Source organism: Apium graveolens, chromosome 4 (genome assembly GCF_009905375.1).
Source record: "Apium graveolens cultivar Ventura chromosome 4, ASM990537v1, whole genome shotgun sequence".
NCBI classification, from domain to species: Eukaryota; Viridiplantae; Streptophyta; class Magnoliopsida; order Apiales; family Apiaceae; genus Apium; species Apium graveolens.
The window spans coordinates 312,306,427-312,317,489 of NC_133650.1; the positions used below are offsets into that span (position 1 = coordinate 312,306,427).

At 31.5% G+C, this 11,063-nt stretch overlaps 2 long non-coding RNA genes across 2 annotated transcripts; both read left to right on the forward strand.

Annotated features, from left to right (window-relative positions):
• Positions 1–209: 209 nt before the first annotated feature.
• LOC141720553 (uncharacterized) lies at positions 210–978 on the forward strand. The gene is made up of 3 exons (XR_012574429.1): positions 210–518; positions 642–739; positions 897–978. It is a non-coding gene; the product is annotated as an uncharacterized LOC141720553 (long non-coding RNA).
• A 6,083-nt stretch (positions 979–7,061) lies between these two features.
• LOC141720386 (uncharacterized) lies at positions 7,062–7,830 on the forward strand. Its single transcript, XR_012574289.1, has 3 exons — positions 7,062–7,370; positions 7,494–7,591; positions 7,749–7,830. It is a non-coding gene; the product is annotated as an uncharacterized LOC141720386 (long non-coding RNA).
• Positions 7,831–11,063: the final 3,233 nt, after the last annotated feature.

Here is an 11,063-nt window from a genome sequence, read left to right on the forward strand (position 1 = left end):
CATGCTTTAATAATGGGTTCTCTCTCTTTTAACAAGCAATAACTTATATAACTTTGGAAGTTTAATAGTCATAATCAAAATTTATTGATTTGGTCCCTTTATATGTGCAGGGTTGGAATAAAAGGTGAGTACATATATGTGGAAGCATGCTCCCTTGTCAAACATTGAATCTTGTTGAATTGTGTTTTTAAGATTTTTTAATGGTGATTGTGTTTGTATACATCTTAAAAGAGTTGCACAATAAAAGAGCAGTGCAACCCATTTTTTGTCACTGGCAAGACATGGCTACTCGTCCTATATACTCAAACATTAAAAAACCTATTTACATAACAGATGGGATGAATGGCTGGGAACTGATCGTCTGATGAAGTTTACTGATGAGAATATTCAAATTCAGTTGGCTAAGAACACTAAGTCTGGCCATAAGGGAAAAGCCAAGCAATCTAATGAAGATATTCAAAATCAGTTGGCTACGAACACTAAGTCTGGCGATAAGGGAAAAGCAAAGGAGTCTGATGGTTAGAACTATTTGATATTTCATACATTTATACAATAAAATATATGTTACAAGAGTTCTCAATTTTAACTTATAACACGATCAAGTAGCTTGTGGGGATTACATTTTGTTTTTCTTTTTTCAGAAATCTTGTTAGCCGAGGAGAATATGAATATTAAAATACCAAGAATGCTAAAGAAACAACTAGTGGATGATTCTGAATTTGTAACCAGCCTAGGCAAGGTATTTCAGTCTTTCACTTTATAAATTTTAGATATTTTTCAATTTAATCTCTGGGTTCAAGGTTCAATGAAATAGTGTTGTCGCTATTTTCATTTTTAGCATTCTCTAATGTGATAATGTTAATTATGGTATTGAATTGTCCTGTGTCGCCTAGCAGCTTGTTAAGCTTCCTCGCACCCCAAATGTCGATGACATATTGAAGAAGTACTTTAGGTTCAAAGTGAAAAAGAATAACATGTAAGTTGGTGTTCTATATTTGATGTTCCCTATATATTTTTAAATTCCTGATGCCAGATTACCTAATTAAGTATTTTCCTTTTTGGTTACCGTCATATAATTTTTAAACGTCTTTCATGTAGCATTTTTTGTGCTAATGTGGATGCTGTAGTCATCCATCTTCTGACATGCTTTCTGGTAATAGGTTGAGAGATGAAATACAAGAAATCTTATATGGGATACGTTATTACTTTGACAAAGCACTTCCTACAATGCTACTGTATAATAACGAGCGCAAACAATACGAAGCATTAAGTGCAGAGAACATCCCTCCTTCAGTAGCATATGGAGCTGAACATTTATTGCGTCTCTTAGGTATGCTTGACTAGTGTTAGAGATGTTTATTAATTCAATTATTTAAGTAGATTTTATCTTACATTCTTTTCATAACCGGATTTAATTTGATAGTATTAGAGTATTAGCATGCATATAATGTGATTACGGCATAATTTCTCACATGTTTCTGTTTTGATTCTATCATCAAATGTTTAAATTCTTTTATCTTATTAGAACAATTACCATATTTATGCCACAATATTCTTTTTTTTTTGTTAATTTGATTACATTCTCCAATTATAGTTAAGTTACCGGAGATCCTACAAGATGTAAATATTGAAGAAGAAATGCGGATGAAGCTCGAACATGAGATACTGGGCTTGATAAAGTATGTTTTTTCCTTCAAACTACTGTGCAAAAATTTTTGTTATATATTTCCGTGGTTATAAATCTAGTACTTAACCATGCTGTTATGCAGGTTTTTGCAGGAAAATCAAAGTACTTTTTTCCTTTCTACTTACCAGACCCCTGAAGATCTGGATGCAGAGAAGAAATAATGATCTAAAGCTATATCACGGCTATCTGGCTGATCGGAAGGTTGATAGTTTGTTGGTGGTTCAGATCGTGCTTAGGTTAGATTTATATCCAGGGCGGGCCTAGAGAGTTTTACACTTTTTTGTATTACTATACCCTGGCCTATGTCATTATATATCCCATGTGTAAATGTTTTTAATAGGCTAAATTATCATTGAACTCATGACCAACATGCATCTAGGTCATTAAACTCAAAAAACTTGCTAACTGATCAATGTACTAGAATTAACTTGCTATTTAGTCATTAAACATTAAACTTTTTGCACAAAGGTTAACTAAAAAGAAGGAAAATCGACCAACGTGGGTTGGTACTTGGTTGGTTATGATTATAATTGCGATCGACCAACCATGTTGGATGGTTATATTCGGTTGGAAATGAGGATAAAAATCAAAGGATACAGGACTATCATATTTGTGATGGTCTCTTATAGCCCATATTTCTTGTAGTGTTGCCGTAGATTATAAAAAAATATGTTATTAAAAAGCGAAAAAATAAAATTTGGTTCAGAAACTTGTTGAATTGGAAATAGAAGCCGCCAAATTTTCTACTTAAGCCTGTTATCTGAAAATTACTATTACCCAAAAGATACCTTTAAACAACACACCCAATACATATTATACCTCTTTCTCCATCCTTGAAACTCCGTAATAGGTAAACTCGAAGTTGAAGTTGGATTTAAAGCTTTCGTCTTTGGTTCTGAATTTAGTTCGTTTCAAGCTTTTATGACATATGTTTATAGTATGAATTCAATATCTTATTTGTATAATTATTAGTTTAATATTTGTAAGCCCTCGATTTTTGGGGATTCTTAATTATTTCAATAATTTTAAAATTCGTAATTAATATTTGGAATTCACAATATATGTTAAATATGTCTCTTTGACATTATTTACGTCTTCTCACTTTTGTGTGTTTAATTGGGTTCTTATTTTTTTTTGTTAAATTATGTCTCCTTGTATGTGTATTTCAAATTCCGTGTTTTATGGGTTTGTATTTCAATTGATTATAGTAAGTTTGTTGGTTAGCTTAAGGAATTAGTTTATGTATATTTATTTGAGTTATTTTTCCGATTTTGTATTGTTATATGGTTAGTGGTGGAAGTTCACATGAATTCATCACATGATGATTCTGAATTGGGGTCTTTGCTTTTCTAGCATATATAAAAAAACACACAAAAATAAAAAGTAATGTCGTACCACTTTGGCTAAAATATAACATATCAGAATTAAATATGTTGATTTTTCATATTTTAAAACCATGTCATACCAATTTGTCTCTAATTTCAGCGGAGATTTGCGGCAGAGAGTGCGTGGTCAGCATATGAATTACGATAGACTGCATTCTCCTTTTCAAGTGTCTATTATTAAAAAATGAAATTCTTGACTCAAATTGTACTTAGAGGTACCAAAAAAATTGAAGTAAATGGTTACTCGACTTTAAGTCTACTTTATATATGCATGTTTATTAAGAGTACCCGAACTCCTTCATCTTCCCGATACTTCATCCATAACTTAGAATCATCAAATGAAATTTTATCCGGCATGTTTTCAATCCTTTCCTCGTCAGTGGCATATTTTTTGTACTGATTCTTCTTCACACGGGACTTTTGCACTCTCGAACAAGTATTAAATACTCCTTTTTATCCACTTGTTGCAGTGTTCAGGAATATCGTACCTTTCCTATAATGTGTCAAACATAAAATACATTATTTTGAAGCAAACATATGAATAAAAAGGAATAGATTTTGGTAATAAAGGTTATCGGAACATAATGCAACAGTTTGTTCTTTAGTTCTTCTAGAATAACATGCAGTGGACATGAGTAAGAGACACATGATCCTTAACTAGCATCCGCAGAAAATTTCTTATCTCTGTCTAGGCTTCTGCATTTATTCGATTTAATCACCACCTTTTTATTAGAGAGCTCTTTACCTAATTATGATCAACTTTCGCAGGGTAGAGCTCCCCTTCCGTATCTGTTATATCTGCATCTTCCCTGAAATGCCTATTCTTGATCCACCAGTCATCCCCCCAAGAGGCTGTAAAGAAGGTATATGGGCTCAATATTTGGAAATATAAAAGAAGTCGTGAACCCCAGAAAGGAGGGAACTCAAAGAAAGACACGTGCACATGGTAGTGCTACTTTAAAGCCTAGGGCTAATAATGAACTCCTACCACGAACTTTTAACATTTTGACACTCCTTTAAATTTTTTAGGAGCTGTCCAGGTATAAAAGATGTAGAAATTTTTTAGGAGGTATACTCTAAATTATCGTACAACTGGGAATTCATGTGTAAATATACCGTATCTGTTCAACTTCTTCTTAATTATCATTTAAAGTAGACTGACCAGTATCCTCAACCCTTGGATCAACTTCTAGGTTTTGCTCATGACGTTCCCGTAAAGCCACAAAAGCAGTAACTGAACCACTTTTAATATTGCCACGTTATTTTTACAACTTACTACATGTCGGCTTTAAAAGGTTCCGTGAAGGTGAACTCTTCACTTTCTTATTTGTTGAAGTGTAGATTTAATTGCTTTCTTAGCGATAGCTATCTTGGCAGACTTAATACAAAAAATTAAAATCTTAACTGATTACATACATTACTATTATTTTATTCTAATAAAAAATAGTAACATCACATGATTACTTGTTTTTAGTCACATGATTTTATGGGCATTGGTGATTATCTAATTAGTTTATTAACCATATTACATTCTTTTTTGTCCATGAATTTCTATAAATAATTTTCTTAATTTCTATCTCAATTTTATTACCATATAATAATTATAACAAAATGCATTATAATTGCAGATCAGTGAACACGATGTACAGTCGATGAATCATTGTTGAGAATTATCAATACAAAGTTCTCGACCCTAGTTAGTGCTTCTATTCACAATAGTTTCACTCTTTTTTTTGCACCCGAATTATCAATTTCTTGTGAATGCTTCTTATTGAGTAATTTTGACATCAAAGTTTTAATTATTTGTTGTTTTATTTTCAACTAAACCTCTCATTATACAGTAGAGGGTAGTACAATTTTGAACAAAAAACAAAGAGTTTAAAGATTTCAAAAAAAAACAAAGAGTTTAAAAGTATTTTTTTCGACTCTTGCAGGCATACAATCAAAGTTTCCTCTTTTTTTGTCGGCTACAAGAGTTGAGTGTTTGGCCTGACATATGAGTCAGGAGTCAAAATGTCATAATCAGTGAATTAATTGAGTTGCAATTAAGGTATGAATTGATTGTATTTTTCTTTTGAATTATTTTGTCAAATAAAATTATTTCTCAAAATTATTTGATTAGTTATTTGACCAAAAGATTTCAATTAGTGTCTTGATTGAAGGCTAATGTTATATCTTTTATAGATGACTTATTTGATGACATATATTTTGGCATTTTACATGCCACTTTGTTGGTTCTTTTTGTTAGACTTTATTTTATTTCTTTGTTTTTATGAATTGTATGTACATTCGTTTGTTATAATAAATTAATATTTATCACGTTTAATTTTCTCTCATTTTTAACATATTCTCCTTATTTTATTTTAATTTTTTAATTTGTTGTTGTTTTCACGATACTTGAAAGAGATTTAATTGGTGTTCTCTTATCAGATTTTAAAACACAATGCTCGCTTTTCAAATTAATTTAACAACAATTTTGGTGACATGAAGGAATTCTCGTAACTTTTGGAAGACACTAGTTTTATTCTTAATTTTAGTATAGAATGTAATGTATAGGGGCACTCTTTTTCCCCCTAGTTTTTTCATGGGGTTTCACTTTTGAGGGGCTCAAAAAGATTTTTAGTGTGTTATTTTAGACATTCAATTAGATGATATATTTTTATCAATGAGGAAAATTGTTTCTATAGATTTTATTCTCGATTTTTTATCGCTAAAACTATTTCCTAGCATATTTTCTAGCAAATAAAAAAAATATAATATGCGAGTTTAAATGGAATAAATGTATAGTATGTGTCTAGGTGCCCGAACATTGAAAACGTTGAAAGTTTTGATTTTTGGTCATAATTTTTATATTTATAACTAACCAATTATCTTTTCAGGTAAAACACATTATATTTTCTATTTTTCTCAACTAAAACAACTCATTTTACGAAAATACCTGTTTTGTATTTTTTAATTTAACTTTGATGATTAGTTAAGTTGAAATTTTTAACTTGTGGTATAACTAGTATAAATATTTTTAAGACCCTTGAACATAATTTACATATTTTTTAATTTTCATATTTTTTTCCCATAAAAAAAGAGCTCTAATTTTTTTTTTCAATCTCCTCTTTAAAGTATTAAAAAAAATAGAAGCATTCTTTTTTGAAAAATGAACAAAATATTGTATAAATTGTAAGAATTGTAAAAGGACACGACTGTTCAGCTAAGGACGCGACTAGTGAGAAAAGTTTCAGTTAACATGTATGCGTGTCAACTAGGTCATAATAAACTCTCACTATATAAGAACCTTTCAATCGTGTATTCTCTAAGCCATTGCCGCAAACAACTTAGTATTCTTATATATAGCGCCCCCTAGTTTGTATCTGCAGGTTTTAAGTGCCCCCCAGGGAAATGCCAAAATCAAAAACTGGGGTTGACTTGATGAACTGTTCCTCGGATAATAGTCTTTATGAAGAAGGTGAGAAAGTTTGGGCTTCTTATAGTGACAAATGGTATGAGGCCAAGGTAAAACTTTGTATATTATCATGCATTTTGATGCATTTTAAAAATTTGATTTCTTGTGTCAAGTCTCATTTCCATTAATTTGTAGAAATAACTGTAAAATGGCTTTTCCTCTCTTTGTATCTTTGACATTCTTTGTGGCCGTTTTTTCACAACAAAATGGGTAAAATCATGTTTCTTAATTTCTTTTATAGGTGTTGACGGTTGTTGAATCTAGCATGACAGCAAAGAGATATTTGGTTCATTATCCTGTGAGTATATTGTTGAGAGATTCACCATGCTTTAATAATGGGTTCTCTCTCTTTTAACAAGCAATAACTTATATAACTTTGGAAGTTTAATAGTCATAATCAAAATTTATTGATTTGGTCCCTTTATATGTGCAGGGTTGGAATAAAAGGTGAGTACATATATGTGGAAGCATGCTCCCTTGTCAAACATTGAATCTTGTTGAATTGTGTTTTTAAGATTTTTTAATGGTGATTGTGTTTGTATACATCTTAAAAGAGTTGCACAATAAAAGAGCAGTGCAACCCATTTTTTGTCACTGGCAAGACATGGCTACTCGTCCTATATACTCAAACATTAAAAAACCTATTTACATAACAGATGGGATGAATGGCTGGGAACTGATCGTCTGATGAAGTTTACTGATGAGAATATTCAAATTCAGTTGGCTAAGAACACTAAGTCTGGCCATAAGGGAAAAGCCAAGCAATCTAATGAAGATATTCAAAATCAGTTGGCTACGAACACTAAGTCTGGCGATAAGGGAAAAGCAAAGGAGTCTGATGGTTAGAACTATTTGATATTTCATACATTTATACAATAAAATATATGTTACAAGAGTTCTCAATTTTAACTTATAACACGATCAAGTAGCTTGTGGGGATTACATTTTGTTTTTCTTTTTTCAGAAATCTTGTTAGCCGAGGAGAATATGAATATTGAAATACCAAGAATGCTAAAGAAACAACTAGTGGATGATTCTGAATTTGTAACCAGCCTAGGCAAGGTATTTCAGTCTTTCACTTTATAAATTTTAGATATTTTTCAATTTAATCTCTGGGTTCAAGGTTCAATGAAATAGTGTTGTCGCTATTTTCATTTTTAGCATTCTCTAATGTGATAATGTTAATTATGGTATTGAATTGTCCTGTGTCGCCTAGCAGCTTGTTAAGCTTCCTCGCACCCCAAATGTCGATGACATATTGAAGAAGTACTTTAGGTTCAAAGTGAAAAAGAATAACATGTAAGTTGGTGTTCTATATTTGATGTTCCCTATATATTTTTAAATTCCTGATGCCAGATTACCTAATTAAGTATTTGTATTTTCCTTTTTGGTTACCGTCATATAATTTTTAAATGTCTTTCATGTAGCATTTTTTGTGCTAATGTGGATGCTGTAGTCATCCATCTTCTGACATGCTTTCTGGTAATAGGTTGAGAGATGAAATACAAGAAATCTTATATGGGATACGTTATTACTTTGACAAAGCACTTCCTACAATGCTACTGTATAATAACGAGCGCAAACAATACGAAGCATTGAGTGCAGAGAACATCCCTCCTTCAGTAGCATATGGAGCTGAACATTTATTGCGTCTCTTAGGTATGCTTGACTAGTGTTAGAGATGTTTATTAATTCAATTATTTAAGTAGATTTTATCTTACATTCTTTTCATAACCGGATTTAATTTGATAGTATTAGAGTATTAGCATGCATATAATGTGATTACAGCATAATTTCTCACATGTTTCTGTTTTGATTCTATCATCAAATGTTTAAATTCTTTTATCTTATTAGAACAATTACCATATTTATGCCACAATATTCTTTTTTTTTGTTAATTTGATTACATTCTCCAATTATAGTTAAGTTACCGGAGATCCTACAAGATGTAAATATTGAAGAAGAAATGCGGATGAAGCTCGAACATGAGATACTGGGCTTGATAAAGTATGTTTTTTCCTTCAAACTACTGTGCAAAAATTTTTGTTATATATTTCTGTGGTTATAAATCTAGTACTTAACCATGCTGTTATGCAGGTTTTTGCAGGAAAATCAAAGTACTTTTTTCCTTTCTACTTACCAGACCCCTGAAGATCTGGATGCAGAGAAGAAATAATGATCTAAAGCTATATCACGGCTATCTGGCTGATCGGAAGGTTGATAGTTTGTTGGTGGTTCAGATCGTGCTTAGGTTAGATTTATATCCAGGGCGGGCCTAGAGAGTTTTACACTTTTTTGTATTACTATACCCTGGCCTATGTCATTATATATCCCATGTGTAAATGTTTTTAATAGGCTAAATTATCATTGAACTCATGACCAACATGCATCTAGGTCATTAAACTCAAAAAACTTGCTAACTGATCAATGTACTAGAATTAACTTGCTATTTAGTCATTAAACATTAAACTTTTTGCACAAAGGTTAACTAAAAAGAAGGAAAATCGACCAACGTGGGTTGGTACTTGGTTGGTTATGATTATAATTGCGATCGACCAACCATGTTGGATGGTTATATTCGGTTGGAAATGAGGATAAAAATCAAAGGATACAGGACTATCATATTTGTGATGGTCTCTTATAGCCCATATTTCTTGTAGTGTTGCCGTAGATTATAAAAAAATATGTTATTAAAAAGCGAAAAAATAAAATTTGGTTCAGAAACTTGTTGAATTGGAAATAGAAGCCGCCAAATTTTCTACTTAAGCCTGTTATCTGAAAATTACTATTACCCAAAAGATACCTTTAAACAACACACCCAATACATATTATACCTCTTTCTCCATCCTTGAAACTCCGTAATAGGTAAACTCGAAGTTGAAGTTGGATTTAAAGCTTTCGTCTTTGGATCTGAATTTAGTTCGTTTCAAGCTTTTATGACATATGTTTATAGTATGAATTCAATATCTTATTTGTATAATTATTAGTTTAATATTTGTAAACCCTCGATTTTTGGGGATTCTTAATTATTTCAATAATTTTAAAATTCGTAATTAATATTTGGAATTCACAATATATGTTAAATATGTCTCTTTGACATTATTTACGTCTTCTCACTTTTGTGTGTTTAATTGGGTTCTTATTTTTTTTTGTTAAATTATGTCTCCTTGTATGTGTATTTCAAATTCCGTGTTTTATGGGTTTGTATTTCAATTGATTATAGTAAGTTTGTTGGTTAGCTTAAGGAATTAGTTTATGTATATTTATTTGAGTTATTTTTCCGATTTTGTATTGTTATATGGTTAGTGGTGGAAGTTCACATGAATTCATCACATGATGATTCTGAATTGGGGTCTTTGCTTTTCTAGCATATATAAAAAAACACACAAAAATAAAAAGTAATGTCGTACCACTTTGGCTAAAATATAACATATCAGAATTAAATATGTTGATTTTTCATATTTTAAAACCATGTCATACCAATTTGTCTCTAATTTCAGCGGAGATTTGCGGCAGAGAGTGCGTGGTCAGCATATGAATTACGATAGACTGCATTCTCCTTTTCAAGTGTCTATTATTAAAAAATGAAATTCTTGACTCAAATTGTACTTAGAGGTACCAAAAAAATTGAAGTAAATGGTTACTCGACTTTAAGTCTACTTTATATATGCATGTTTATTAAGAGTACCCGAACTCCTTCATCTTCCCGATACTTCATCCATAACTTAGAATCATCAAATGAAATTTTATCCGGTATATTTTCAATCCTTTCCTCGTCAGTGGCATATTTTTTGTACTGATTCTTCTTCACACGGGACTTTTGCACTCTCGAACAAGTATTAAATACTCCTTTTTATCCCCTTGTTGCAGTGTTCAGGAATATCGTACCTTTCCTATAATGTGTCAAACATAAAATACATTATTTTGAAGCAAACATATGAATAAAAAGGAATAGATTTTGGTAATAAAGGTTACCGGAACATAATGCAACAGTTTGTTCTTTAGTTCTTCTAGAATAACATGCAGTGGACATGAGTAAGAGACACATGATCCTTAACTAGCATCCGCAGAAAATTTCTTATCTGTGTCTAGGCTTCTGCATTTATTCGATTTAATCACCACCTTTTTATTAGAGAGCTCTTTACCTAATTATGATCAACTTTCGCAGGGTAGAGCTCCCCTTCCGTATCTGTTATATCTGCATCTTCCCTGAAATGCCTATTCTTGATCCACCAGTCATCCCCCCAAGAGGCTGTAAAGAAGGTATATGGGCTCAATATTTGGAAATATAAAAGAAGTCGTGAACCCCAGAAAGGAGGGAACTCAAAGAAAGACACGTGCACATGGTAGTGCTACTTTAAAGCCTAGGGCTAATAATGAACTCCTACCACGAACTTTTAACATTTTGACACTCCTTTAAATTTTTTAGGAGCTGTCCAGGTATAAAAGATGTAGAAATTTTTTAGGAGGTATACTCTAAATTATCGTACAACTGGGAATTCATGTGTAAATATACCGTATCTGTTCAACTTCT